The following is a 6,000-nucleotide window of genomic DNA, read 5'->3' as shown; positions in this document are numbered from 1 at the left end:
CCCTGGGTCTGGAAGAGTGGTCTGAGGTCCGCACTTAGTCCTTGAACTGCTGATATTGTCCATGCATTATTTGAATGGAACTGTAACTCAATGTGAAAGTTGTGTTCTGTGGAGAGTGTAACCCACAGTTACTTCATACTGAGTAGTGAAAGACTAAGAGCTTCACTTCTGGGACCTGGAACAAGTACCCTCACTTTCCCTTGCTCCATTCAACTGACATCCGGAAGTTAAGCCATATAAATTAGCCAAGAAAGAATAAACAAAGGATCTCCTACTGGGGGAATGAAAAGTAATACTGTAGCTGCTCATACGTAACATAATGACACATGTGGAAAACCTCATGGTTCCACAGTAAACCTTTAGAAGTCATGATAGCCAGGCACAGTGTGACTTGGGAGGGGTTGGCAGGAAGATGGCAAGTTCAAGGCCAAGCTTGCCAATAAAGCAACCTCTTTGGGGTCTTCTTTTCCACCATCTGGGCAGTCAGCACAGTGTGCCTCTTTCAGGTGCATGGCTGTGCCCTCCTGAGCCTCACAGGCAGCCTGTGTCTGCAGGTATCACTGGGTCTCATGCTTTCTAATCTGCCTGCCTGGTCAGTTCTATGAGCCATCAGCCACATGCCCAGCTCCATCCTGGAGGTAACTCTCCATCCATGTTCTGTCCCTTTCACCAAACTGGAGCTTATGGGATTTACTGAGGTCACTTGACCTGGTGGCGTGGCATCAGCACAATCATCTGCTGTTTTATCTCACACATGTACTGGGGATATTCTTGATGTATACACATCTAGCCTGACTGCTCAGTGTTTCTGAAGACTGTAGGGGCCATCAGATACCTTTCAGTATATTTCTTTTCTGTTTTAATAGAAATTAATTTGCTTCATTCTTTTCAATTAAAAACCCTGGCTGATACAATCAGATTCACATGTCAGTTTGAATGTAACTAGAAAATATTATGGAAAGCAAGAGCAGTAATTATACTAATGGAGGAAGAGAGAAACATTAAAATATTTAGGAAACAATAAGATCTTATAATTACCTAGATTGGTGGCAATTGGATGAAAGTGCTCATCCTAAGGCCCAAATGTCAAACTAGCCTTCAATTTTATTCACTCATTTTACTCATTCATTCATTCATTTTTTTCTTTCTTTCTTTTTTTTTTAGTACCAGAGGATGAACTCATGAGTGCTTAGCCACTGGGCCATAACACTAGTCCTCTTTCCTTTTTAATTTAGAGACAGGGTATTGTGATCTTCAACTTATGGGACACTTAGATTTACCTCCATGTTCACTACAATGTTATAAATACTCAGTATTTGGTGGCTAATAAATCACCTACTTCTTGAAGTAATTGCTTCCTCAGGTTCTGAGACTTACTAATAATCCTGATTAATGTTCCCACACAGAAGTTCATCTAGAAATGAACATTTCCCTTATTTTAGTTATGGTTGCTGGACATAGTTCTAGAGTACATATTTCATAACCTTGGGTTTTTCTATAAATTGCTCTGAGTTCTGTGCCTCATTTTCTACACAATCTCATCTATTGGTGACATTTTCAGTTGAATTCTATTGGCTTCATTATACCTTGCAATTCCAGGAATTCTGATGGGCATTTCTGTATTTAATTTCATTATTTATTTATTTAAATGTCTTTCACCTTCTGTATTTTTCTTCATCTGTTTTTTTGATCTTAATTTAGCTCATTGAACATATAAATAATTCTATAGTCTTTATCTGGAATGTCATCCACTTCCATATCTGCAGGCTCCTTTCTTGGGGTTTTATAAATTTTTGGGTGGAAACTTGGCTATTTCCTCATGTTTTCAGAGGTCTTGGACTTGTGATCTGTTGAGATGACTCCTGTTCCTTGTATGTGTGTGTATGAGAGAGCCCTTTTGTGTGTAGTTATCTTTCATGTATTAAGTCCTGTGTTGTTAGTATCATTTAGCTTCACCACTCAGCCCTGAGTGTTAATGATCTGAGTGTTAATTTCAATCTCCAGTCCTACTAAAGTCGCTGGTACAGGCCAGCAATTTAATTCACTCTTGGAGACCTGCTGCAGAGCCACAGACTTCTCAGAGCTCTCCTCTGGAACTTTTCTGTTCTGAGTGTGTGAACTGATATCTGGGAGTGAAAACTGAGGTCCCCCTCTAGGTGTTCCTACTTGGGGCCTGGTTGCTGGTCTTAGACTTTGTCTCCTCCATTCTATATATTAAGGTCTTGCTGGCGTCCAAGAGACAAGCTTGTGCAAGGCATGCAATTGGCTGCTACTTGACAGAGCTGTGAGGATAGCTCAGCAGTAGGATCTCTATGCTGAGAATCTGTAGTGTCCCAATCACTTCCCAGCCCCTCTTAGGAGAATGAAATAATAATGGTGTCAACCAATATAAAGCTTAAAATAAACATCTGGTGCCTGCAATGACATCGGTATCACTAACGACCCATGAAGAGGGTCAGCACTGAATCGAGAGCACCTGGCTATTAGAGAGGGAATGAAGAGAAGGAAGAAAAAAGGAACGAGCACTAAGGTAGGAACAAGTAGAAACTCAACCAAAACCAACCCACAGACATCCATGGCTCCAAGTGAGAATGGGGCAGATAACAGATGAGGGGAAGAAAAGTGGTAAAAATGAAACCAGACACACACACACACACACACACACACACACACACACAACACACACAGCACACTCCCTGGAGCCCAGGCTCAGAAACCTCCCCAGTCCCTGCACAGGCTGCACATACTCCACCACATGCACATTCCCCAGGTCAGGCCTGGAGTGCAGATTCGGGTTCTGGACACTTTCTGTTCTCCTCCCAGACACCTGCACCAGCCTCCAGCAGCCAAGAGTGCCCTCAGGCCTGGGTATCCCCGGCCCGCCCAGAAATGCTCAACATCTTTCCATCACTAACTTGCTGCCTTTCTTGGGTCTGTTGAGATCCATCTCCCTCTCTTCCACAGGTTCACAGATGCTAAGTTTATTGCCAGTTTCCCTCCCTGGCTGCCTGAAGGGAAGGGGTGGGGGGGATGGAGCAGACTACCCCGCCAGCAAAACTGGCTCATCTCTAATGCAGTACTTTTTGTTCCATGTTCAAAACCTATAAATGTCTCTCTACAGTTATTTTACTATCCAATGCTTAATTCCAGTGAATTTCCTCCATCACCCTGTTAGAAAGCAATCCTCCTGCTGCTGGGATCCCAGCTCAGGGGCAGCTGGCACCTGACCCTTCCTCTACTCCACCTTCCCCCATATGGAGTAAGTTTCTCCTCCAACACTTTCACCAAGTTACTAGGGAAATCCATCTTTTCTCATTGTAGAATAACACTGCTTGTTTTTTTTTCACACATAACCATGTAATCACTGTGTGTTCATCTGAACTGATAGGACATCAAGTCCCACCTTTGAGCTTTGTTTCCTGACAATGCCTTCCAGTAGCATCCCGTGTGGAAGGCAGCATTCCCTGAAAGGCAGAAGTCACTCAACCTTTTCAGAGTGTATATGACTGCACCACTGGCAGTCAGAGGCTTGTTTGGTTTCTGGAATGGTGGGCACAGTGAAGGCCACCCTGGGGTGCTCTTGGAAAACACCTGGGAGCTGCCACAGTTCTCAGAAGATATGCGGTGTCCCCTGATGGTCTGGGTCTCTGGCACCAACGTGGTGCATCCACTGAATGATGTCTAGAAGCTGATCATAATCCCCGCCACCTACATGACTGCCTGCCTCAGAGAGGACTGCTTCCATTCTCTTCCACTCTCCAAAGTGCAGAAACCCTGTTACTGGCAGGTGACAGCAGAGGTCACACAGGGAATACACTCCTGGGTGATGGTTTCCCACTCTCCTCTGCCAAGCAGCTGAGATCTCACACTTCAATGGAGTGGCCACCACCCTGACAATAATTCAATCAGCATAAAAATGCAGACACATGTTCAAACTACTGCGACCTAGAGAAAAAGTCATGCTTCTTTATGAAAAGGAGAATTTTAAAAAATCTTGTCTCTTCATTTTTGATTGAAAAAAAAATAGCAAATAAAAATAAATAAATAAAGCCATAGGTTATTTTTTTCTAATTCCTGAAATATTACTGTGCAAATTTTAAAATCCAACTGAAATTCTAAAAATTATACAAGATTAATATAAAAATACAAATTGTTTCCAAAATTGTTTTCACATTCTGCCTTCTTTTTAGTAACTGTAATGAAAATCATTGTATTTTGTTTCTTCTAAGAATTTGGTGACTCTTTTGCAGGGAGTTTGGTTGGATCTAATAGCATGTTGACTGTAATGATTTTGGATTGTGTGAGGTGCCTCCTGGTGTTGATTTGCATTTTTATTTGATTACCTTATTTTCAGTATTTTTTATCAGAATGAAAAAATTTTAAACAATTTTTTCTGTGATAATGTATGCTGTATGACTGTAAATATGTTGGACAAGATCAGGGGAACTGGAGCTGAATTATTCATATTACTCAAACAACTCAATAGCAAGAAAATAATCTGATAGTTAAATGGTCAAGTGATATGATAAGTATTCCACTAAAAAATGTACAACGGATCAACAGATGTTAGAAGAATGTTTAACATCATCAATCATAAGTGAAATTCAAATTAAAGTCACAGAGATGCCACTTCATACCTATTTATTTGTTCACTTTATACCTATTTATTTGAATGGCTATTATAAAAAAAATAGAAGCTACATGTTTGTGAGAATTCAGAGAAGAAAGGGAACACTCACACACTTTGCTAATGGGAATGATAATTGGTGCAGTCATTTTGGGAAAAGGTCTAGTGGCTCCTGGTAAACCTAAGGTAGAACTACCATAGGATGCAGCAGTCCTTGGCAGGGTGTGTCTTCAAACCACACAAGTCAGTGTGTCAAAGAAAGTCCGTGTCTCTAGCATATGGCAGCGTCATTCCCAGTGCTAAGGCACAGAATTAACCCAGGTGTGCGTCAGTGAACTAATGAACTGAGAAAACACGGGTGTGCAGGAGACATCGTACCACTCAGCATTAGAGAGGAGGGACAATCTCTCACTAGTGACAGTGGGTGACCTGGAGGACATTGTGTGAAACAAGCCAGGCTCAGCAGAACAAGCAGCACATGACCTTGACTCTGGAGTCTGAGGAGTGATACTCATTCTTAGAAGCACAGTGACACCGTGGTCAACAGGGCTTCTGGGAAAGAGTGGTGGCCCTGGCAGGTATTCAAAGGAAGCAGAATTTCTGTTACACAGGAAGAACAAGTTCATGAAGCATGGTGACCTCAGCTATAATCATAAATGTCATGTTGAAAACAGCTGAGAAGATAGAGATTAAGTGCTTCAGGTCAAAAAAAAAATCCCCAAGTGCACAAGTACTGCATCTGCTAACTGGTCAAAGCTCACCATTGCAAAATACATGTCTATCAATGGACCATGAGGTACACCAGCAAGAAATAAAGCTCAGTTGTCATTGAGAAAAATAATATTGATAATAATAAAAATAGAAAAAATACGTTGATTCTTGCATAATTCCATATAATCTGTGTGTTTGAGGATGTCACCAGGTGAGTAAAACTACATTTTGTGAGCTAATTTGTACTCTCTTATAAAATTCAAAGTCAACCTAAGAGGTATAGCTCTAAATATCCTGTGTGTACCTGGCACTCTTCCAAGAAATTTGTAATAACAAATTAACTTTATACCCACAGACCATATATACCATATACCCTGATATCATCCAGTTTTATAGGTGAAGAACCAAAGAACCAATTGCTTACACTGTAAGTAATATAGCTGAGAGCAATAAAAAATCATGAAGCCAAGAAACAGACATGATCTAGATCCAAAGGGAAAATGTGAAATTCTGAGCTGAGATTGCCTCATGGCCTTCTTCAGATGGAGGCTTCTGGTGCTGGTGATTGTATGACTCAATGATATTTTTATTTATATGTTTCCAAAGAAACAACCTCGATTGAGCTCAGCATTTGAAAGACAGTTTATAATTAGGCCACAGCC

This window comes from Ictidomys tridecemlineatus, unplaced genomic scaffold (assembly GCF_052094955.1).
Source record: "Ictidomys tridecemlineatus isolate mIctTri1 unplaced genomic scaffold, mIctTri1.hap1 Scaffold_138, whole genome shotgun sequence".
Lineage (NCBI taxonomy): Eukaryota > Metazoa > Chordata > Mammalia > Rodentia > Sciuridae > Ictidomys > Ictidomys tridecemlineatus.
The sequence above is the reverse complement of the archived record's forward strand: the minus strand, read 5'-3'. Positions refer to the sequence as shown.